This window comes from Sapajus apella, unplaced genomic scaffold (genome assembly GCF_009761245.1).
Source record: "Sapajus apella isolate SASKATOON/1434 unplaced genomic scaffold, GSC_monkey_1.0 scaffold61, whole genome shotgun sequence".
NCBI classification, from domain to species: domain Eukaryota; kingdom Metazoa; phylum Chordata; class Mammalia; order Primates; family Cebidae; genus Sapajus; species Sapajus apella.
In genome coordinates, this window is record NW_022437001.1 from 1,135,921 (window position 1) to 1,161,609 (window position 25,689).

The 25,689-nt window shown below is 42.9% G+C and overlaps 1 long non-coding RNA gene across 1 annotated transcript in view; it reads right to left on the reverse strand.

The window, feature by feature from the left end:
- Nucleotides 1–1,090: 1,090 nt before the first annotated feature.
- The window catches only part of LOC116528954, a 29,324-nt gene continuing 4,725 nt past the window's right edge, over nt 1,091–25,689 (reverse strand). The window contains exons 2-4 of the long non-coding RNA XR_004259303.1: nt 19,834–19,943; nt 6,737–6,818; nt 1,091–1,348 (exon numbers count right to left, since the gene is read on the reverse strand). This is a non-coding gene — a long non-coding RNA (uncharacterized LOC116528954). The remainder of the gene's footprint in view (nt 1,349–6,736; nt 6,819–19,833; nt 19,944–25,689) is intronic.

The window sequence follows — 25,689 nt, forward strand, 5'->3', positions numbered from 1 at the left end:
TGCCTAAATGGTCTGTTTGTGACCTCAGCCTAATGTGCACTAACACGTTCACTTGTGCCTCCTTACCTCCTAACCCAGTGCTCATCACAGAGTAAGCCAACTGGTCAAAGAATGAATCAGTAGATATTTGTCTGTCTGAGAATCCTACTGTATTCTATTCATTTTCTTCTAGCACCTCAATAGAATTTCATATAGCAAACAATAAATGCTCTATTAAAACCTTTAATGTCAGCATTGAATGTTCTGGGTATTGATCATAGATCCCCTTGATGTTACATTAGATTTCTTGACCAATTTCATCACCTGTAAGTTGTTTTCCTATCTAGGGGCTAAGAGCTGCTGTGGCAGGTTGCCAGGCACCCTGGTTTCAACTTGAACTCTTCTGGTTTATAATAATAATAACTATCATTTATCAAATGCCTAAAATAGGACAGGCTATACACACACACACACACACACACACACACACACACACACACACACAAACACACACACTTTTCATCCGTATAGCAAAAAACCTGTAATGTTGGTATTATTATCATTATTCTTATGATGTACATAAGAACCAAGGCTCAGAAGTTGAGGAATTTATGCAGTGTCAGGAGGTGGTGAAAAAGCCCTCAGACCCAGGTGCTCTTTCATCTCTCTATACAGACTTCCTGTCTACTGCTGTTTCCACTTCAAGGTTTCTCTACCACTGAGCCATCTGCTTTCTTCACCAGAATGAGTAACACAGTCACTGCAAGCCCATATGGCACCTTTGTAGGAATTAGAACAAGGCGCCCCGACATCAAGATACTTTGATGTTATCTGCCAGGAATTTGTTGCAACAAATACACAAGTTTTCTATATCTATAATATACATGGTAGCACTCCTTAAGTTGTGCAGTGTTCAACCCACACAACTGTGTGGGGCTGTCCAGGGGTGGGGGGAATGATCATGTAGGTTCTGACCAGGTTTTAATATGATTGATCTATAGTGAGGTTACTGGTGCTGAGAAGACTCATTTTCTGTAGGAGTTTTGTGGTTCTATGTCTCCCTATTCTAATAAAAATTTAAAAAAATTTTTTTTAAACTGTCACAGATGACTCAAGAAGGCTGCTTTATTGTTTCCCCAGCTTGTATTCCTTTGACTGTCAACTCTACTTAGGAGTAGCTACCCAGGCCATGTACTCATTTTACTCCTTCCAGAAATGCTCTGGGGCCCTGAAGTCACAAACTTCAGGCCAGCGTAGAAGGAAGCACGTGCTGTCCCCAGTGGCAGAGTCAGCAACAGCAGAGTGGCAGATGATGCCGCCAAACCTTCCCTTAATGTTGACCTGGTGACCACATTGTCCCTTCTTTATTCTGCAAACTGCAAAGAGAAATGAGGGAAAATGGGTTCACTGGCGTATCTTTAAATGCATCAAAGATATATTTGTTCACCAAGGCAGTGTATTAAGTGGAACCTGAGAAGAAAGAAGATGAGATGTGTTAAAAACTAATAGTTAACAATAATACATTGTTTCAAAGAGCAAGATGGATATTGAATGTTTCCAACACAAAGAAATAATAAATGTTTGAGACGGTAGATATGCCAATTACCTTGATCAATATATTATATGTATTAAAATATCACTACATATCCCATGAATTATTTGACAATTATTATTTGTCAATTTAAAAAGTAAAATAAAAAGAATGTTGTTCGGGCGCGGTGGCTCACGCCTATAATCCCAGCACTTTGGGAGGCCGAGACGGGTGGATCACGAGGTCAAGAGATCGAGACCATCCTGGTCAACATGGTGAAACCCCGTCTCTACTAATAATACAAAAATTAGCTGGGCATGGTGGCGCACGCCTGTAGTCCCAGCTACTCGGGAGGCTGAGGCAGGAGAATTGCTTGAACCCAGGAGATGGAGGTTGCAGTGAGCCGAGATCGCGCCATTGCACTCCAGCCTGGGTAACAAGAGCAAAACTCCATCTCAAAAAAAAAAAAGAAAAAAGAAAAAAAGAATGTTATAGGGGAAAAAAAACAATATAGTAACCAGGGAACTTGAAAGGTTTAGGGAGGTATAATTCCCAGTGGCTGCTGCCCATATTCATAATTAGCAGTGTTTCTAGGTTTTTAATCTAGAAAATAAAATTGGACGTGGATTTTTCTGCTTCAGGAAAAGACTTGCTTCAGAGCAGAATGAATTATTAAAGTTAACTTTAAGCCATCTTGGAAAGAGCATTTGAGCTCTGACATCTGGATGGCCACCAGCCACCAGAGGTTACTTAGCCTCTGTGAACCTCGGTTTTCTCATCTGTGTAATGAGAAAGGGGGTACCTACTTCATAGTGTTGTTGTGAAAACGAAGTGAGAAAATTAATATCAACCATTTATCTAAGCCCCTTTCATTTAGCAGGCACCAGTAAATAGTAGTTATACTATTAATATAATAATAATATAAAACTAATATTAAACCTACCTTCCCCAACTGTGATAAAACATTTCTCCCCACTTATCTTACGGCATTTAGCAAAATTTCTCTCAAAACTCAACATTTACACCTTGAAAGAAATTCTGCAGGAATGAACGGCTGTAGTGAAGAATTAATTCTATAACATGTGATATAAAATTTGTATACAAAAATCACTATTTCCCATATCCACGCCCTCCAACTTTCCTGGCATGGATTATGGTAGCAATTTTACAGACTACAGTCTTCTGAGCCTGAGAGAGAAAGAATAACAAGTCCACTGAAATGAACTACCATGAGGAGGGGGAGTTTGGATAAAGACTCTTATTAGTAAATTGTGGTGGTCTCTTTAGACCTGGGATTCAGGTTCTCCAGCTGCCTGCTCCTACACTTCTGCTATCTGACCTGGATTTAGACATGGGACAATGTGCCCATAGAGAAAGAGAACTGGAATGTCTAGATTGAGCCAGGGAAAGATGAGGCTGGGCTCAGGTGTGAGTGCCTCCTGCTTCCATCCCGCTTTATCTCTTCTCTACTAGTCCTCAGTAAATAGAGGAGATACAGATTGGAAAGTTTCTGAATTGATTTTAAATTCCAATACGATGCAAATGTAGTTATACAAATGGCTGTTTGTTCAGGTAGAACAGATCTGAAAGAAAAAATGATAGGATGAAGTGGAGGAGTAAAAGACACTCCCTGTAACTGAAGAGCAGTGATCTTTAAAAGGTCCAGAGCTACCCCAATTGGATTGTAGAGGCTGTGTGGTATGCAACCTAAACAACTGCACATGATAATCCTAAATGAGTCTGAAATCCATTTCATATGCTTACTTCCACAAATGTCAAAGGCACACCAGTTGTGCTATCTCAAAGTATCCATGCCTCCCTCCCAGGCTGCTCTGATCAGATTACAAGGTCCAGCCTGAGGACCCACGGGGTTGGAAAACCTCAGAGGGACTCCTAAGTTTGAGGATCATTCTAGATATCAGGCACCACTGGGGACCATTATAGTACTGGTGTTCCTTTGAGTCCTGCTCTATAGCAACTTGGCACTCTGGGGTTGCCGGTTACGACCTATAAATAGCAGAGGGTCACAGGTTGTGTGTTTTTGGTGAAATAAATCCCTGGACCCTGCACACTCACTCCTCCTGACAGCATGGCCGTGGTGTCACCCTGCATTTTTCTCTGTTTAGTAGATGAAATACAGCCTAAAGCCAGAAATGAGAGATGCACAATTGCTAGTAAAAACTCATGGCTGATGTCAACTAGATGTCCTGGCCCAATCTTAAAAAGGGGTGACTCTCTCTATTTTTCAGGTAACTTGTGTTTCTCTGTACAGGAGGTGGGGTTGGCAATGCATCGCCTGTTGCCTGTCTGGAATAACTATGCCCTTAGCCAACAGCAGGCAAAACCGTGGCAAATGTGCCAGCAACACCATGCTACTTGTATGGATGGCCACTTGAAGGTGGATGGCCTTCAAGAGAGAAAGAAAATCAGGAGCTTTCCTTTCCTCCAGGCTCTGAAGCAGGGCAACAGGGGAAACATACGTCATGGCGCCAGCATAGGCAAAAATGTTGCATGTTACTTTTTTATACTATTCTATATTATATCATATTATATTATATTATGTTAATTAATCGTATTGTATGCCATCCCACGTTTATGTCATATCATATGGTACACATGACAGTACGATATAACACTCTTTTAGGGTGGAAAGCATTATCTGAAGCTTGAATAAACTCCTTAGGAAATTCCAAACATAATTTGTTTTGTATTGTTTTCTTTTTGTTTTCGTTTACATGTTGTTTTTGCCTCTCTCTTTGGCAGTTTGATATTGAGGTTAATATTAAAAGGATGCTATGAAGAATCCTACAAAACTGTAACAGACAAGAAAATGACGGGATGCTTTCTGGGTCAGGCTGAGCTTGTTGTGAAAATGGAGTCCCTGCAAAGTTTGATAATAGGATGATGAAGCAGAGAGATGCAGGGGTTAATGACACTGAAGAGAGCTTGAGGGCTGGTGATGGGGTGAGGAAAATGAGAGTGGAGCTGCACACAGGGAGGGGGGATGAAGGAGGAGGTTGCTAGGCAACCTCCCAGGGGCAGGGGAGAGAAATCCTGAGGGAGGAGGTGCTTTTGGAAGCGCTGCGGCTTGCCATGGGCAGCTATCTGTGGCCAGAACGGACGGGCCCGAGAGGTGGGTCACCTAGTTGGCAGCCGGCTGTTTGCCCGGAGCTGCTTCCTGCAATAATAAACAGTCGGGAGAAGTCAAGGGTACAGAACTTGAGCAATGCAGCAAACCATCTGAGCAGTAGCTGGGGTGCAAAATAAGAACGGAAGCTGTTCATTCTACAGCTCGTGCCCTGGAGGAGATAATGGCACAGCCAGTGGTGCCTAGGGTTGTGGTTTGAAAACACATTCATTGACTGCCAACTGGGTACCAGGCATTACACGCTAGGAGGCACAAAGGTTAAACCAGACATGATTCTTGTCTGTAGCAGCTCTTCATCTAGTAGGGAAGAAAGGCTTACAGACATGGGCATTGCTGATTAGCTATAGTCACGGGGTATAAAACAAAACCTAATTATTGAGAGTTTGGACTATGGAGCCAGGTACAAATCCCGGCCTGCATCACACCAGCTGTGTGCTCTGGGATAACTGCATCTTGAGGGAGTTACTTAATCTCTCATTCGTAAAATGTGAATGATCATAGTCCCTATGTCATAGGGTTGCTATGAGACCCAAACGAGCTGACAATGGTAAAGTGCTGAGGATAATGTCTAGCAAATAGTAAGATCTGTTCAATAGGTTCTGCATAGGATCTAAAGAATCAGGGCTATGAGCGCAGCGTTGAATGTGGCATACGTACCTTTCCATACATTTACGCTTTCAGACGCCCAGCAAGGGAACACTTGTGATGCTGGGGATCACCTGTTTCCCAACTTTTCTATCAAATGGTTCTTTGATTATCCTATTGCATGGTTCACACTGTCATAAGATACCTTCTCTGGGTGGAGGAAGTCACGCCTTTCAAACTCAGATACACAGCCTAAGGCAGAACGAGGTCTGAAAAGCGTAGCTATCAGTTTCCTCAGCTCTCCTTCTTGTCCTCTTTCCCTGCCACCTGGAATGGGGAAGAATAGGTGCCTTTCATGGTACATTTCCTTTGCCATCAGTAGGTTCCTGTGCTAGCTCCCTTGTCTGCACAGGGTCCCTTTCCCTTCTTCCCCCATCTACAAAACCCTGAAGGCTGCCTACAGTTTTCCCCAGAAAGTCATATAGGTGTCTGGGATGCACATATCGTTAGCCTTGCGTGTCCAGCTTTCCTGGCCAGGTAAACATGTTGCCTGTTCAACAAAAATAAATTTAGATCTGCAGATCGGCACACGATGTTCTTATTACCCCAGCCCTGTCCCTTGCAAGGGCCCCCATGGTACTGGGTTGGCAGGATCTAGAGCCAGCCTAATTGCCACACATAGAGACAACTCCAGATCAGCTGTACAGAAGACAGGGTATTTATGGCACAAACACTTTGCAGAAGAGACAGGGGAAAATGCCCTAAAAGAGGAAGAAGCATTGTCCTAAAGACCCATTTCTTCTGTTGGCCCTGGGATGCCCGCCCGCACCCCCCAGACCCCAATCTGTCCACAGAGCCATCTGGGGCCATCACTCCAGTGTCCCAGCGGCCCAGGTCCACACATTCTGCAGGCACATTCTACCTCAGGATTTTCCAGGACAGAGAAAGTTATCAGACTATTCAAACTTCCAGTTTTCTGTCCCCAAAGAGCCTTTTTGGTCAATTCAGATGAAGGCTGAGATTCAGAGTTTTCTCACTTGATTCCATGTGAGAGAACGAAGTGAGACCATCTTCAGGAAGACACGGCAGGAAGAACACCTTCTGTGTCAGTCCTAATGGGCAGAAGTTTCTCTTTAAATGTCTAACTCTTAAGGTGAACGGTAATTTTTGCATTAAATACGAGGGCCTCTTTGGGGAGATAGTAAAATGCTGCAACCACTCCCTGTGCAGAGACTCACTCTAGGCCCTGCGTGGTCTTTCGGCTGTTTTCATCTTCATCCATCTGGTAAACTGGCCTGGGGCCTACTCACAAGTTGGTTGGACCCTTGACCTCAGGCACACATCCAAAGCAACATGGGCCTAGATGGCCGGTCTGAGTAATGCCGGAGGTGCCATCTGTCCTGCAGGAAGACCATCTTCTGTGTCAGTCCTAAAGCATTGGCTCCATATTTTAATCACAGCTGGTAACTGTCATTTGCCAAAATGAAAGATACCTGAACAGTTAGGAAAGGAAGGCATGTGATTCTGGGGCAACTTTAAATATTAGCTAGAAGTTTCAAGCCACAGGAAGATCTCCTAGAAAAATAGGAATGATCACAACAAAATAGTAATAAATAAAATTAGAAAATTGCCCAAGAATAAGGAAGTGCCCAAACACTTAGAAAAACCCAGAAAGATTCCCATAACGTGCAGAATAACCTAGCCATAGATTTTTGTGAAAAATCAGAGCTACTAAAAGGATTCTGAAAGTCAGCCTCAAAGATAATTTGCCTTGAGGCCAGTATGTCTCATCTTTCCTCATTCCAGAAAATGCCCAGGTTTCTCCTAGAGAAATCAGAAACTCCAATATTTCTAGCAATATTTGGATGTCATGGAGGGGAAGTGACTACCCCCAGAAATACCACTGCTTACCCAATCCATGAAGTAAAAGAGTTAAAAGATATTTCTCTGCTTCAAAGACCTCTGGGCAAAATTAAAAGCAATTGCCAGAAAAGCCAGTTTCAAAACAATCTCTACGCTTGCATTTATTGAATGCCTGAGCTCCCTGTGGCCCTGGTTCTCTCCACTCCAGTAACATCCAAGCAGATCTTACAGCTCCTCCAGTCACCCAGATGCCAACTCCAGGCCAGACCAACGCAATCTCTTACCTGTATTTCAACTTTTGATTTCTATTGTATTTATTTAATGTTTCCTGCTTCCCCCTAGCTCTGGCCTGCTTTAGTTTGGGAATTCATTGGGGCAGGGCTGGGGGAAGAAGGAGGAGCCTGGAACATCGCAGTGAGGAGGAAGCCCCCTTTCTTCCTAACTTCCCTCTAACTCACAGGGTTTAGTTCAAGGCCCTCAGTTTTCAGCCCAGAGTAGAATGGATTAGAAGGAAACATTGGAAAGACATACACGGGTGTAATCTAGGGCTGATGCTCCCTGGACATAGACTTGTATAGTGTAGGTGGGGGTTTTAAAGCACAAGGTGGTATGTAACTTGCCCAGTTAGAAAGTGGCAGAGGATGGCTGGGTGCAGTGGCTTATGCTTGTAATTCCAGTACTGTGGGAGGCTGAGTTGGATGGGTCTCTTGAAGCTAGGAGTTTGAGACCATCTGGCCAACATAAAGAAGCCTCATCTCTACTAAAAACACAAAAATTAGCCGGGCGTGGCAGCAAATTCGCTACTCTGGAGGCTGAGGTATGAAAATCGCTTGAACCTGGGAGGCAGAGGTTGCAGCAAACTGAGATGGCACCACTGCACTCCAACCTGGGCAGCAGAGTGAGACCTTATCTGGAGAGAAAGAAAGAAAAGAAAAAAAAAAGAAAAAAAGAAAAGAAAAGAAAGAGAGAGAGGAAGGAAGGAAGGAAGGAAGGAAGGAAGGAAGGAAGGAAGGAGGAGAGAGAAGGGAGGGAGGGAGGAGGCAGAGCATGGATTGTGGAGACCCTATCTCAAAAAAAAAAAAAAAAAAAAAGAAGGAAGGAAGGAAGAGAGGGAGGGAGGAACAGAAAGGGAGGGAGGGAGAAGAGGCAGAGCATGGATTCTGGAGACCCTATCTCAAAAGGGAAGGAAGGAAAGAAGGAAGGAAGGGAGGGAGGGTGCAGGAAGGGAGGGAGGGAGGAAAGGAGGGTGCAGGGAAAGAGGAAGGGAGGGAAGAAAGAGGCAGATCATGGATTCTGGAGCCAACAGCAAGGATATTCTATTCCCCTTGACTTAAGCAATGTTGCTCATTGTAACATCCCCAGCATCAGGTAGTCCCCCACTCTGTCCCCCACACTTCTGCTGGGGCATGCTGCCATCCAAGGGTCATCTTGGCCAGAGTCCCTCAAGATGACTGACAGTCAGACCTCTTCAGTGTGGTCAACACTGGTGCTCAGGAAACACAACTCTGAGTGGCGAGCTCTTTGCCCAGAAGCCTTCTTTCCACTCTGCCACTGGCCAGCTACCCGGCCAGCCTCTAGCTTCTAATTTTCAGACACACATGAGGAGCCAGAACATGCCAGGAGACCCCAAATGTCCAAGAACTCCTGTCAGCCCCTTTAGAGGTAACCTGAAGCCATTTTTTCCTTGGCTTTTAGGTGAGCGAATCTCCTAGTACCCTGACAACCCATTCAAAGAAATCCTCTCCCTTCTATTTTTGTATCTTTTAAGGATTTCTTATATACGCCAAGGTGGGCCATAAGCTCAGGGGTGCAAAATCTGCCTCACAATCCCTTGACATTTCTTCTATGGGTGATTGGACATCTCCTGTTCTCAGACTTTGAGTCATTTACCAAAACTCAAAACTCAAAAAGAACAAAATAGAAGCTGCATTTGACATCCTGTTATTCACGGTAGAGGCAAGACTCTCCAAAACATAGTACATATACATGTGGAGAGTAATACTCTTCAAAACAAAACTCTGTCTCCAAGGTTCTTCTTTCTGCACGTACACACACACACACACACACACGCACACACAAAAGAAACAGCAGGGAGGAAAGGAGAGAGAGAGAATAAAGGAAAAGAGAAAAAGGGAGGGAGGGAAGAAGAAAGGAAAAAAAATGAAAAAAGAGACAACAGAGAAGAGATATAATAAAGGAAAGGAGGGAGGGAGAGAAGAAGGAAAGAAAGTGAAAGAATGAAAAAAGAAAGAGTCTAAGGAGAGAGAGAGAGGCCACGTGCACACAGACTGGACGTTGGTATCACTGGTGTAACTAACATGACATGAAGCCCTCTTTGTGTATCGTATATAACAGTTTATGAGTCTCTTTGTGGAATCTTCCAACAACAGCCTTTTTAAAAAGCTATTACTGGCTGGGCCCCGTGAATGACTCACATCTGTAATCCCAGCACTTTGGGAGGCCAAGGCAGGTGGATCACTTGAGGTCAGGAGTTCAAGACCACCCTGGCCAACATGACAAAACCCCTTCTCTACTAAAAATACAAAAATTAGCTGAGTGTGGTGGTGCATGTCTATAATCCCAGCTACTTGGTAGGCTGAGGCAGGAGAATCGCTTGAACCCAGAAGGCAGAGTTTACAGTGAGCCAAGATTGTGCCATTGCACTCCAGCCTGGGCAACAGAGTGAGATTCTGTCTCAAAAAAAAAAAATGTAAAGTAAGGTTTTCCTTTTAATAGAAAGCCACCCCAAAATCATTTTCTTTTCAACAAAGAGCAGTGTGTAAAAATCAAGCTGCAGACATAGAAAGACAAGCTAGAAGCTTGCACAGGTGAATAAATACCAGCAGCTGTGCCAATAGTAAGGGGCTAGCTGGGGACTAGGTATGTTAAAAATGGCGGCTATATCGTTCTTTTCCTTGTCATCCATGTGTACAGTAAGGAGCAGGCAACATGGCTACAGCCAGGAAAGACTCCATTTGCATAACAGAAGATTAGGGTGGGGCGTCTAGCTTCCTTGCATGCTATGAAAATGTCACACCTGGTCCAACCAATCTTTGGGCCCTGTGTAAATCAGATACTGCCTCCTCAAGCCAGTCTATAAAATCCTGTGCACTCCACAGCAGGCCAGCAGTCCCACTCAGGCACCCCTCTCTCACAGGAGAGAGCTATTCTCCTTTCTCTTTCTTTTGCCTGTTGAACCTTCACTCCTAAACCTACTTCTTGTGTGTCTGTGTACTTGATTTCCTCAGTGTGAGACAACGAACCTCCAGTATTTACTCCAGACGACGCCGCTTCAGTGAGTCCAATCATTGGGTGGGTTGAAATGAATGTTGGGTGAACACCTGCCAGGTATACCAAACCTCACTGCCTAATCAGCTGGGAAGCTTGTTAAAATATCACCACTGTGGCCCCAGAACTACTGAATCAGAATCTCCAGGGGTGGCAACTGAATATCCATATTTTTTCAAACCCCCAGGTAATTCGGAGGCAGCCCGATTTGGGATTCACTGCTGTAGAATGACACTCAATTATCTCTACAGTTCCAAGTTTCCATCATTCAATGCACACCCTGGATGTTTGAGATTATCCTTCATGTCAGACTTTCTTCTTCCCAGAGAAGAGGCCCCAAGGAAAATTCTTCAAAGTGTGGGGACCTCAAGGTCCTGATTCCAAACAGCAACAAACATGTGCTCAAAGATTTTCCTTTCTGAACAGTATTTCTCCCTGAAGACTTGTCTGTTTCCTCAGTGAAGCTATCTAAGCCTCCTAACCTCCCGCCAAGGCCACAGAGACCTCTTCTCCCTCCTCCAAACTCTGACCAGCAATCTGTGTCCTTTTTTCAGGGGAAGAGGGAGGCAAAGGGCACTTCTCATGTGCTGTTTTGTATCAGCTGTTAGAGGATTCAACAGGCCTGGCTGATAATGCCAGGCATCCCCAGCAAGTCATAAACTAATTGAGACACAAGACAAAAGAATAGGGCATGTGGAGACCAAAATAACATCCTTATTGTTGATAAATGTGCTATTAGACTAGCAGAATTTACAGCTGAGTCACCCTGTCATGGGCAGCACTGGAGACAGCTCTTCCCCGGAGCACAGATCCCACCCTTGCAACAACCAATCACAGGAGAGACAAAAGCAAGCACTTCTTCAGGCAGCCTGGCTCCTAACAGGAAAAGGAAGGAAGGGGGCTTGGCCCTGTGTGCCCTGTTCCTCTTCATGGCTCTCCAGTTAAAACACAGTGCCCCTCTTTTCTGGGGAGCGCTGGATGCTGGGTGGCCAGCTGAGTCACACAGGTGAACCCCCTCCACCGGGGACACCTCCATCGCCACCCCCAGAGCAGGAAGGAAGCTTCCTGCCTCCCCCACCACTTTCTTATTCTTTTCTACGTGCCTTATATCCTTGATGGGATGATAAATCAAGGGAATCCAGGGATTCTGTGTTATTGTCTGTTGGTTTTTCTTCAAAGTACCCGGCACTGTGCTGGGCAAATTGTAGACGTTAAAAAACCACATTTCTTTTTGAAAAATAAAGGACAAAAAACACAGAAGCAAAGAAATGACAGAGGGGACAGAGAGGGGAGGAAGAAATGGGGTTGGGGGATGTCGAAGATGATTTGTAATCTTATCTTAAATGAGGGCTTGGGGGTTTGACTCTGAAAGCAGGTGGCCTGAGTTCAAATCCTGCCTCTGCCCTTTCCTGGTATATTGCTCTGGGCAAGTTGCCTAAGTTCTCTTTCATCTGTACATACCCTAGTGGGTTGTTGTCAGCATTAAATGGGATTTGGCTCACCAAGGGGTTAGAATGCCTGTTGACAAACTGTAACTTTCAGGTTAATCTGACCTGACACCTGTTTTTTGTAAATAAAGTTTTATTGGAACCCAGGCACACCCGTTCATTAATGTATTGGCTACAGTGGCTTTTGCACTACTCTAGTAGTTGAAACAGATCTTATGATCTGAAAAGCCTGAAATATTTACTATCTGGCTCTTTAGGAAAAAGATTTGCCTATTGACTCATGGCTTAGAACACAAAGCCCCACTCTTTCACCCTACGAAGTAGAAGATTGAATACCTATGTCACTCTCTTTAAAGCAGTGCTCAGTTCTTGCAGTTAGACATTGTTAATTGTCATTCTACAGCACCCCAGACCCCTCCTACAGCATTTTTCACATGGCATTTTCTAGAGATTCTCCAGGCTGGGATTGATTGTGTCATATTCACTGCTCCAGCATAGTGCCTTAGACAAAATTGACACCCAGGAAATGCTTGCTCAATTATCATATTCATTGGTGATATACATATGCACACAAAAAAAATTTTATTTAACCAATGTTTGTTTAACTCTCACAAAGGAAGAACTACCAACCTGCAAAGTGACGAAGGCTAGAGTTCTCAGCAGGCAACTTTAGGCTTTTCCCTATTGCTGTGACAGGTGGGTTTTCATGTCCTTCTTTCTGCCTCTTTATTTCTGCCTTCTTACTTCTCAATGTCTGGCCATGGTGGTGGTGGTGCTTGAGTGGCGACAGTCCTGCGCTCACTGATGAGCCTGCAATCTATAACTGGCATTCCTTCTCATTTCTTGCAGGACCATCAGCCTTCCCTTCAGTGCTTAAAAGTTCATGTCAAGACATTTTGGCCAGGCAGGCGTCAGTCCTTGGGGCAGATGCTCCTAGTGGGAGGTGAGGAATGCTCCCGCCTGAGTCTCTCCCACCTTGTGTTCCACAGCAGGTGCGCCAGGCGCATTCTAATCATGCTTCATGTGGACTTGCATCTGCTCCTCGTTTTCAGAGCTTCTGATCATTTTCACTATAAAATGTTAGATTCTATTTATCTGTCACATCACCAAAGCTAGTCCTGGAAATTTCTGACCAGAAAATATTTGAGTTGTGTTGTAAACAAGATCATGACCTTGGGCACCTCCCTGATCCTCATCCTCTTCCTCAGTAAAACAAGAGGAAATGGTCACAAGCCCCTCTGATTCTAACATCGAGGGCATCTATGAGGTCATGTGAAACTTCAGTGCTAGCAATGTCTTTAAATGGGATTAGCAGCTGGCTTGAGCACGGACCCATTTGAGCGGCAGGTTGCTGACCCCACACTCCTCAAGTCCTCTGTCTGTAGGATGCTAGGATCCAGACCTTTCATCCTCCCACTGACATTATCTGGCCTAAATCCTCGGCTCGAAGGTAAAATTCCTTAAAAAGCTCTGAGCTTCCCAGAGGCTCTTTGGGGTTCAAAGGTGAAGTCAATGTTTGCCTCCAAGTAAGAATTTATTAGCTGCTATTGCCAATCAGAGCTGTTTTCTCTGAATGGAAACGAGCTCCTTGGAACTTTGCAGGTCTCTAGGTCAACAGCTTAACATGCAGGATCTGCAAACGCCTATGGTCTCATCCACCAGAACTTGCAGGTTCACATGGCTTCCTCTCCCGGCTCCGCAGCTCGGCTTCCCATCAGAAAACAGCTGAAAAGGACCTGCCATGTCTTGCCGGTAGACCCAGGTCCTGTCAGACATCAGACTGCAAATCTAAGAAGCTTGAATATCTCTCCTGGGTATTCTGACACACTCATTCTCCAGCTTGACTTAAAAAGAAGAGCTTTCCTTTTTTTTTCCTTATGGCATTTTGATTCTCATAGGAATCAGTAAGTAGAAACCTATTTGTAAAGTAATGGGTAAAATGATTACTGGAGTTTTTTAAAATGCTCTTTCTGATGTTCCAATTTTTCTTTAACTCAACAGTGGCAGTTATACTGACAGCCACACTTATTCATGACCCAGAGAAATCTTTGCTTAATACTACATTAAGCACTGTTTGAGAAGGGGCAGCCCTCGGATGGCTTTCTCCATGTGTTCAGGACTTCAGGACCTTTGGTACCCTCCCTCCACGGAGGCTGACAATGTTTCAGCAAAGCCGGCTCTTGAGGATGGAATTTCATTTTGGGCAGAGCAATGTCTCAGGATAGTCTTGGGAGTCTGCCTTCCTTAGATAAATGGACCTAAAGATGGCAAGATCATCTTCCCAGGATTGACTGCCATAGCACACATGTTGGGAACAGACTTTATTCTGACTGGGGAAAGGCCACTGAATGAGCCCTTTTTAATTAAAACCCCTGAACCTTCCTTATTAAGACTTTTGGCACATGCTGACAGTGGAATTTTTCCTGCATGGTCCTTGTGGGAGGTACCTAGATGACTTTGGCAGAGAAATGACATATAAATAATGTTTAGGATTATTATTATTGGGCCAGGTTCTCATCCTGTGTAACTCTCTGGGAGTTCTAATGCTCAGACTTGCTTGTTATAAATACTACATCCTTCACCTTCCTCCAAGTGCACGGGGGGTGAGGTAGCAGAGGGCTGCGTGGAGGCCAGGAGATGGTGTTGTTTGGAAGATCCATTAATCAAAGTCAGCTTGAAAGTCATCCTGCACATGATTAAATCAGTTATAAAAAATTATTCCCTTATTTCACGTAACTGAGTTATTCCCCAAGTTTCCAGGAATGTAAGCAGCAGGCAGGTTTTATGGCCATCTCAGGAATGGAAAGCAGATTGAATTGGCCCTGTGGGTGATGAGGTTATAAAACAAATGACACTGACTTGGCCCCAGAACAAGGAACCAGGACCCATCAAAGGGGGACCATGTCTCTAGCAAGATAAGACACCTCTTCTTATCTTGCTAGAAGATAGGGATGGAAGATTATTCCCAAAATTTAAGAGAAGAGCTTCTAGCTAGGAATGCTGGTGCCAGATCCAAGCTGACCACTGATTCACTTAGCCAACACTTGAGTCTGTACCGTGAGCCAGGAACTGTCCCCTGTGCTGGTCTAGGGTGGTAAAGAGGACAAACAAAGTCCTTGCTCTCTGGAAGCTCAAATTCTAAGGTGAGGGGTGGGGTAACAGATAAATAAGCAAACATACAAACAAACACTCAAGGTAAATTCAGATAATTTTAAAAATGATACAAAGTCAACAAAACAAAAAACAATGACAGAAAGTGATGGGGAAGGGTAAGCCTCGGGAGCCTGGATAAGGCAGACAGAAAGAGCAGGGAAGTCCTCGAAGGAAGGTATCTTTGAGCTGAAATCTGAAAAATGAGAAGGAGCTAGATGTGGGCTGACATGACTTCAGAGCTTTCTAGGCAGAAGGCACAGCAAGTGCAAATACCCCAGGTCAAGAGCAGGCTTGGCGTGTTCCAGGAGCAGAAAGAAGAGAGTCGTTGTGCCACTCTATGAGCAAAGAAAAGAGCAGCAGTAGGACAGAGAGGAGGCCAGATGCCCTTAGGGGCCATCATGAACTGTTTAGACTTCATTGTGCAAGGATGGGCAACCATTAGGAGCGTGGAAAGACTACTTGTTGTCTCTCCCTGCCCCCACCCATCCAGTCTCTCCTTTTTTTTCCATTCTAGAATTTTTGAGTTTTAGCAAGCAAATGCCCACACAATTAGAAGGTCAATTAATGTTTGGGCATCTGCTCTACACTCTTTTCCTCCTCTTGGTGCTTGCTGCATGCATCTGACTACAGAGCCAGCTTTGACTTTGGAGAGTCAGTAGCATAGACTAGCACCTTATGATATGGTGAGCACCAAAACAGAAGGAATCTGAGTCCCTTCATGGCTGTATACAACTTGACCACCTGCCTGCCCTGAATCATCTGCTTTCCTTTGCCTAAGCTGTTGCATTTTAGGTTTCTTTGTTATATCAACTCAGCCTGCATCCTAACTGATACAGGATGTTTCAGGTAGGAAGGTGACATGATCTAATTTACATTTCAAAGAGATCAATCTAGCTGCCATGTAGATAATGTATTGGGAGGGGAGAGAGAACAAAGTAGATACAAGGAGGCCAGAGGCTAGCTCAGAAGCCATTGCAGTAAACCAAACTAAATGGACTGATGGCTTAGGGTAGCCACTCTGAAAGTAAAGAGAAGTGAATCCATTTAGGATCAATTTTGGAGGTAGAACCAAAAGGTTTTGAGGAGGGATTGGATGCTTGGGAGAGAGGTTGAGAAAAGAATAATTAAGATAATTCCTAGTTTGGGATCCTTTGGTGATTTCCCCAGACATCTAGATGGGATCTGAAGACAATAGGAGGTGGACTCCACGGTTGGAGGTTGGGACATCTCTCACATAATAAGCTACCTATGGGATGGCAGACTCAGAGGTGATACATTCTGTAATCATCAGACTAATTGTCTTCTGTATGGGCACAGATCTCATGCCCCACATTTGAGTCGAAAATACTTACATTCTTTTTAGATGCGTGTAATAGAAACCAACTCTGACTAGTTTAAGACATAAAAATAATTTGCTGGAAGGATTGACACAGCTCATAGACCCCAAGTACAGCCAGATCTTTAAAAAGAACTAGAACCGAGGACCAAAAAGATGACAGGAACCACCAATACTCTTAGCTCCTTGTCTCTGAACAGAACACTTTTTTCACTTTTCCACAGAGATGACGAGTGATGGTATCTTCAAGGATTCTGAGTTTATTTTACTTCTGGCAAACAAGCTATACCAATCTAGACACCCTTAACCCCCTGGGAGGAGGAATTTAACCAGCTTTTCTTGGGTCAGGATCCAATCAGCTATAGCCAGGAGGATGCAACCAAATAGTACAAACATGGCTGCCTCTGCCCATCTACCAGTAAAGGTCACGGAGAAAGGTGTCTGTGTGAGCTGGGCGGACACCCCCACCCCAGGCGTCTAACAAGGTCCATATTGACTAAGAATATCAATTTCATGAAGATACAGCACCGTAGGATTCAAATGGCCCTTTAGAATGATCTATCTCTAGTACAGAGTTAAATGGAAACCATCTTGAGCTGATAAATATCTTTCTAATTTTCAGAGATATCTTGCACGGAAGATTTCATAGCTTTCCATGGGGATGATTGGCGGGGACACAGAATTCTCACAAACTCTTCCTGTTTGTCACCTTTGCACTTGCCACAGCATTTGAAAAGCTCCTCTTGTTCTCTCCTCATTCAGAAGGGGGCCATCTGGGCACCCATTCGATCTGTCAGAATAACCCTCCCTGGTGGTACACCTCCGGCAAGGCTGGACTGGAGTAAATATGGAATTCTGTAGCTAACTGACCTCGATGTGACCCTGCAGTCTCAAAGATTGTCTAAAGTATCCCTGAACGAACCACAAGGCTTTGGATCTTAGATTTGCTTTTTCTACAAGCATCTATTCTGCAAATAAGTAATCCCATCTTTCTCTTCCCCTTGCCCACTCTCAAACACTCATTCTTTATTCTCATCCAGGGCTTCCTCTCCCCACTTCTCTGAATAAAGTTTAAAATTGAGCTATAAGAACAGATATAGCAGCTCTTTATCTGTCAGAGAAAGATTAGCTAAGGATAGTTATGGGCCCCAGGCAAAGATAGGGATGCAGTCTGCCTCTTAAAGTCTTGATTGGGAGGATTTTATTGTTATTATAAAGATGCACTTTCTTTTAAAAGTTTAGAGCTGGATTTTTTTCCTTCTTTTAGTCACAGGAGGTCATGCACTTTTTTTTTTATTAGATACTTCTTATTTTTAAGGCTGAGTCTTAACAGCATGCTCAGTAAGGACTATTGGAACTGAACGGGGCCCCCGAGGAAAGTCTCACCTCCATCTATGGGGCTGAGGGGACACACATTATGAGCTCCGTGCCTCCTGGTAGTATGTGCGGGTCACAGCCCTTTCACCACAGAGCAAGCCCATGGCAGGGGTTGAAATATACTGTTTCCAAACAGCAAGGCAATGAAAAAATGACCTTTTGCTAGCCTTTCTACCTCATGATTTTTTTTGACTTTTTAAAAATTATGCAGACTAATGATTATGATCAGATAGATATGACGTATAAAAAGCGCTCTAAAAATATAATCTAATTACTTTTATGGGTTTTAAATTTTCATACCAGAGTTTCTGTTCATGGTGTTCCCAACCAGTCACCATCATCCCTACTGTCACTTAACCAATAACTATCATGAGCTCTTGCTTTTCCTTTCTCATGCTTTTATTGTGGTAAAATATGCATAGCATAAAATTTATCAGTTTATTTTTTATTTATTTGTTTTTGAGATGGAGTTTCACTCTTTCCCAGGCTGGAGTGCAGTGGCGCAATCTTGGCTCACTGCAACCTCTGCCTCCTGGGTTCAAGTGATTCTCATGCTTCAGTCTCCCGAGTAGCTGCGATTACAGATGTACCTCACCACACCTGGCTAATTTTTGTGTTTTTAGTAGAGACAAGGTTTCACCACATTGGCCAGGCTGGTCTCGAACTCCTGATCTCGTGATCTGTCCGCCTCGGCCTCCTTTAGTGCTGGGATTACAGGTGTGAGCCACCACGCCCGGCGATTTTATTTTTTAAGTGTATACTTGGGTGGCATTAAATACATTCACACTGTTGTGCAACCATCACCCCATCCATCCCCCCAAACAGAAACACCGTATCCGTTAAACACAAACTCCCTTTCCCTCTTCCCCCAGCACCTGGTAACCCCTATTCTACTTTGAGTCTGTATGAATTTGCCTATTCTAGGTGCCTTATACTAATAAAGCATCTACTGTTTATTCCACTCTCCCAATCAGGCACTGTGCCTTGATACCGTGCCGTGCAGACTGACCACCAGGCTTCCCCACACTCATACAGAGGCCAGAGACCAGCCATTCTAAGTCGTGGTCTCTCAGCAGGAAGACCACTGTCTGTGCCCACTATCTTATTTAAGCCTTATAACGTTGCGAGCTAAAGATTACTATCCCCCACTTTATAGCTGCAGAAAATAAAACTCCCACAGATTAGAGCATAATGCTGGTAAGCAGCAAATCCAGACTCAACTCAGGCCGAATACCAGTTCCTGCTCTCTTAACCCGTATGCTGTCCTCCCTTCCCCACTGACTATTGAAGTCGTACATCTGCCAACTTCTTGGCAACTCAGAATAGCTGTCCTCTAGATTCTTGCCAAGGATTGAAATCATGACCTCTATGTTGTCCTATGTTTACACAAAACCCCAGGTTGGAAGACACGTGACCTCTGCAGGAGGTAGGTGCACTTCACCGAGAGGCAGTGGTTAAGCACCCAGGCTCTGGGGCCAGGCTGCTTGACCTCAGCAGCTGAGCGAACTTAGCCAAGTTACTTAACCTTCATGACTCACTTTCTACTTCTGTAAATGGAAATGATAATTAGATAATGACAGGGATGATAAGACCAATTTTACTGAGTTCTTATGATGATAAATTAATGTACATAGAGTACTAAGACCACTGCCTAGTGCTTAGAAAACATTATGAATGTGACAATTCTTAAGACTTGTCATCCTTTTCTTTCTTTTTTCCTTTTTCTTTCTTTCTTTTCTTTTTCTTTTTAGAGACAGGGTCTTGCTCTGTGGTCCAGGCTGGAGGGCCAGTGGCACGATCATAATTCACTGTAACCTTGAACTCTGGGGCTCCAGCGATCCTCCCACCTCAGCCTCCAAAAGCATTAAGATTACAAGCATGAGCCACCACACCTAGTCTGTCATCCATTTTTATAGCTGACTCTTACATCCTTTTAGTCACAGATTCTTCAAAGTCAAGTTATGCATCTCTGTATCAGTGACAATACTTTCTGATGCAAGTCAGGAAAACATGATTCACATTGGCTTAAGTTCCATTAAAATATCTGGAAATAACTGAAATCTAGATGTACAGCAGACTCCAGACATGCTACAATCAGCAGTGAATGGTGTCATCAACAACTTACTTCTCTGTTACTCCATTCTGCAATCCCAGCATCAGCAGCATCTTAAGGCTGGCTTGTGGGGGCAAGACGGCTTCCAGTGGTAACCAGAGCTGTGTGCTTCCTGTGCAGATCTAGAAAGAGACAGAGCATAAACAAGCTTCACCGTACAATAGTTGAGCCAACTCGTGTGTTATGCCCACCAATGGGCCTCTGGAAGTTACCAGGGATATGCCATCAAGAGCTGTTTTTGGAGCTGGAGCTGGAGTGGATCCCTATACAAAATCAGACAGGAAGAACAGCAACAGCCTCAAATCTCTGTACCCCAAAATGCAACATACAAACTTGGCAGACAATTCCAGAAGTTTCACAGTCTGCAGATTAAGACCCTGTAGAAGATATTTCAAACATTACCCATAGAAGAAGTCAGACTCTTAGGAAGTTGTATATGTGAAATACATTGTTCCAACCCCTCTTAGAATCACCATGACTGAACTGCATGTCAGTATCATGCCATGGGTCTCTTCTTCACCCATAATAGTGTTAGGAAACAAGTTTGCTTCTCTTGAGTAATTCATTCAATTTTATTTTATAGACAATGTAAAACATATTTAAACCATATTTTCATCTCCCCTTGGGCACCTTATGTTCATAGCTTACTTTAAGGAAAAGGTAGAATTAATTTTTCTGTGCTTACCCTGTACTTTGTTTTATTATTTTCCTGTTAATAACTTCCCTTCCTCCTAAGTCATTACTTTGTATTGCATGTATCTTAATATGCAATGTATGGAAAAATATATGTATACTCAATGTCAATCCCAGCATTAATAGTTAATTTTTAAAAGCAAACAGATATAAATGTTCAGTTAAGGAGACAATTGAGTAAATTATGCATATTCGTAAAATTAAAGACATTGCCATTAAGAATCATGTTTACAGCACTGAAGAAGAGATGAAAAGTGATACAGAAATTTTAAGAATTTGGAAGATCGGGAAAGCAGATATCTAAAAAAAAAAAAAAACAATAAATGGACTGATGTCTCATCAGAAAAAACAGAGCCTAGATACAGTGGAATGCTATCCTCAAGGTAAGCAGGAATATAATTGTCAACAAGGAATTGTATACCTAGAGAAATCACGATTCAAGAGTGAGGGCAACATAAAGCAAAGAGAGTTTATCACTCACAAATCATTGCCAAAAGAACTACTGAAGAGTTATTTATTTAGAAATAAATTGAACCTAGAAAACAGAAGTGGAACACATAAAACACTGTGGAACAAATAAATCGGTAAACACCAGGGGAAGTCCAAATAAGTATCAACTGTAGAAAAGAAGGAAAAACAAAACTAAAACTCTATGCATAATAAAATGACTAATTTTAGGGCATTTAAAAACAGAACCAAAATTTTAGATAATGACATAGATCATGAGTGAGAGTCACCAGTATTAAAACATTCTAAGGCCCTGGTATTGTTCCACAGAGGGTAGATGTGTTGATTTAATGTTAGATTTCTTAAATCAAGTATGTAGGCTAAAAAATTCAAGGGTAACCACTAAAAGAATAACAATTGAATACGTACTTCTAAAAATATAAATATTCAAAATAAATAAAATTATATTAAATTCATCCACCAGAAACAGACATTATGAAACTGTTTTTTAAAAATATGCCTTATCTTCCTAGTGAATTTTTCTTTTTATCATTATTTCATGCTTTATCTTTACCCCTACAAATTATTTTTGTCTTAAAACTTGTTTGTCTTTTATAAATATAAATTCCAGTGTCTTGAGTCAACCATTTTTAACATGTTAGAATGTTCCCTAATGACCTTAAAGAAATTACGTAAATATGTCACATTTTTTCCAGAAAGGCTTTGATTTAGAAGGATGCCCATTTTAATACGTGCATAATAGTATATTCATAATATAATATGTGCATGATATTTATTCATTACCTTTTGATTTCTAGGCTTCCTATGCATTCACATGCATATTCAATTATTAACATGCATTTATCCTCCTAGACAGGGGCAATATGTGTCGAAAGTAGAATATTCTCATTAGATTTTTGGTGGATGCTTGTCATCAAGTTTTGAAAAATATTTTTCATTTATAGTTGGTGAACAGTTTTTATTATGAATAAGTCTTCAATTTTACACTTTTAAAATATTAGAAGCGTTACAGGATACCCTGTCCTTTGTCCCAGGTTCTATTCAACATTGTTCTACAGGAGATCTTATCCAACAGAGTAAATCAAGGAAAAGGAAATTGGAGGTAAATGGACTAAAAAGGAAGAGATAACATTGTCATTATGCACAAGTAATACGATTTCTTGATGTAAAAAATCCTTGAAAATGTCCATATGGACTATTAGAATTAGGAAAGATTTTAGCAACTATGCTAGATACAGCCACCATACAAATGCAGACTCATGTGTCATCATTAATATTGTCCATGTTTAGAAGGACACATCATGTCACATTGTTAAAACAGGCCTGGAAGTCAAAAGATAGTAGATACGAAATTTACTATTATTTACATACTAACATGGACAGTCTATTAAACCAAAATGTTTCTGGGAAAACATGTTAATACATATGTGTATAATTTCTAAAGGCCATTCGAGAACATTCCAGAATGTCAAGAATGACTGACTAGGCAGTAGAGTCTTCTGATATGGCTTTTAACTTTCATCTCTGTAACTGTCTCTTCTATGAAATTTCTACAATAGGCATGTACTACTTATAATTAGGGGGAAAATGCTTTAAAAAATAAAACTAAAAAGAAGCATTGGGGCCAAGTCCATCCAGCATCTCTGTCTTACCTTCCACCTCCCTGAGGAGGTATGCTAACTAGCCTGAGAGTTCTTGCCAGTCCAAACTGCTTTCTGCCTCATTAGTTCCATCTTATTTCAATTCTCATTTGAAAAAAATATTTTTCTCCATTTCTTCTTAGTGTATGCCTTAATTTCTCCGGCTCTGTATCCTCCAACTATATCATCAAATCATGTGATGTTTTGGCCCAGTAGAACCTAGATTATAATAATACCTTTATTTAAACATACAGTATCTCACACTGCCACAGCCCTTGGCAGATAGCATGGCAGAGACACTGTAAGCAAGACCTGACTTTAACACACAGTGTAGGCAGGTGCTGAGAGATGGGACAGTGTCATAGGGTCTAAAATTTCATCATTAAAACTTTTACATCGATCATTGCCGTCTCTGCATTCCTCTTTAAAAGTTTGATTCTGCTGGAAGGAATTAAACATCAAATAATTCTCCTGTTTAAAATCTGCCTCATAGTGGAAAGGAGTGGAGGAGGTATACAAAGGAAAAACAGTTTTATATAGTCCAAATTTGGACTAGGCCTGCCTTACAGTGAATTCCCAGCTCTTCTTGTGGCAAGGAAGGATCCTGAGGAGATCAGAAAGGAGATTGGCTCACCCAAGCGGACTTGTTTCATGATATGCTGGTGTTACTTTCTACTAAGAAAGACTGTTTCAGATTATTCTGCCAGAGCGTGCTGTAGAAACTATTACAATCCAAGTTTTCAGAATTTGGACAAATCCTTTTAGTCTTACATCCAAGTACTTGGCTCATGAAAGCGAGTGAGAAAACCCACCAGGAAGCCTCTTTTGATAGACAGAAGTTGCCAGGGTAGGGAGGCTTCTCTGCCTACCCCTCACCCCAGAGCAGGGGCCCACGCTGAGAGCAACAGCAGGACCAGCTCAGTGCCCCCTGCCCGGCCAGCAGCTTTAGAAGAGTCTGGGCTGTGCCCAGGGCAGCTCCCTGATGAGATTCCAGCTCTAGCCTCTCACTCAAAACCCTGCAACCTGGTCCAACACAGTCACTTCCTTGTCCTGTTCAGATTGGTGTTTAGGTTTATTAGTTTAGAGATTCCCATAAAATAGGTAGAGAGAAGACTGGGAAACCTAGAAATGCCAAGTAAAACCTGGGCATCCGAAATGATCTAATTCGTTTTCCAAGCCCCACAGGAAGTTTAAAAGAGTTGGCAGTTTAGTCAGGCATACAGCCATTCCATCAGTAAACAACAATGGAGCACCACCCCATGTATAAGGCCCCTGCTAGGCCTTGGGGTCACGGATGGATATAGCATAATCTCTGTTCCAAGAACTTAGCAGCTAGATGGCAGGGATATAATAACAGGCAAATAACCATGAAACAAAGCATTATAAGAGAAGTATCATGAGAAAGTTCTAAACCAATTTTGGGGCCAAGAGGTAGGGTTAGGCAGATGGGCTGGAGTCCTGGATCCAACAGTTTCTAGCTGTGTGACTTTTGACATGGCCAAACATTTACTGACCATGTTCTGTATGCCAGACATGGCAGAAAGCACTCTACTCTGCATGATCTTGTTTTACCTTTTTAATAACCATAGGAGGTGCTATCTCCTTTTCATAGACTGGGAAACAGAATTCAAAGCTAACACTGAGTTTGCAGTACAAGATGTTTACTAGCGATCAGCACCTGTGAAAAAAAGGAGGGCGGAGGAAGACTGGGCAGAGGAAGAAGCTGAACTTTGATGAAGACCAAACAAAGCCTTGACCTCTTTGGAGCATGGGAAGTGCCTGATGGAATGAATGTTCCACTTTGGGCTAAAATGGCTGGGCATTTACGTGGATGCAGGCTGCCCTGAGAAAGACATAACCTCTAGCAAGGCAGTTCTCTGCAGCGGAGGAAGATCCTAAAGGAGTTCACAGCTTGAGGTCATTTGCTGGCTGCACCCCTACTGCTGGTAAACAAAACCTGAGTGACATCATTCTGTGTCTACCACAGGATCCCCCCATGCTAAACTTAGAAGGATGAGAAACAACTTTTGCAAAGTACTTGGCTCGAATTAGCTGCTCAATAAATTGTAGCTTTTGTTATTCAGCACAGAGCCTGGGTAGGAAAAATGTCGTGGAAACTCTTGGAGCATGTCTCAAGGAAAACGTCATCCACGTTGGTTGGACGTTAAAACAATTTCTCCCCTCCTGTCCATGGCTGTCCATGAGTCCATGAGGCTCATGTTAACTACAAAGTGTAACACAGCCACAGAGAGTGATGTGGGAGGCCTGTTTTGTGGCACGATTTTCTGAAAGTAATAGCAGATGGATTTTGTTCGTTTTGTGAGCATTTAGTAGAAATATTTTGTAGTGATAGTGTTTGTGAACAAATGCCTCGGGTAGGTGGGTGGGTGGATGTCATTTAGCAGCAGGACAGGGAAGAGGTGGTTGCAGCAATTTGGGAGCCCATCGAAGCTGAGCTCTGCAGGAGCCAAGGCGGAGAGGGGCCTGTGTGGACTTCATGGTCAAGTTGAGAGGCACAGTGATGGAACTGTGGTTATAAGACAACCTACGCTTTCCAATTACTCACAGCTAGATCTGTTCCTAAAATATAAAAATGACAACTGAGACAATGAGAAACAGGCCTTTGGAACATGTATCCCAACCCACATCCTGACTGCTTAATGCCATTGATCCTATCAGTTCAATGGAGGCTAAGTACCTGATGTGTATAACATTTGGAGAAAATTGTTTATCCTCCTATTCTTTTTAATTAGGAAAACATGAGAGTCAAATGTTTTACTATTTCATGTTCTTTTCTGCGTGTTTGTAAAGCACTCCATAGTCTTCGAAGCATTTTCACATTTGTGGCCTCTAGGCTTCTCAGCTTCTCTCTCCTTATGGCCTCTGTTATGAATACCCAGTTCCTCTGTGTTGCTGGATCCTACTATCTGTCCAAACAACTTTTGAACTTGGTGCTTGCAAATTCAAGGAACAGGTGACCTGTACCCACAGCCTCTACTTCTCCTTCCATCACCTTCTTAACCTCTTGCAGCATGGATCCCACCACCACCCCTCGACAGAAACTACC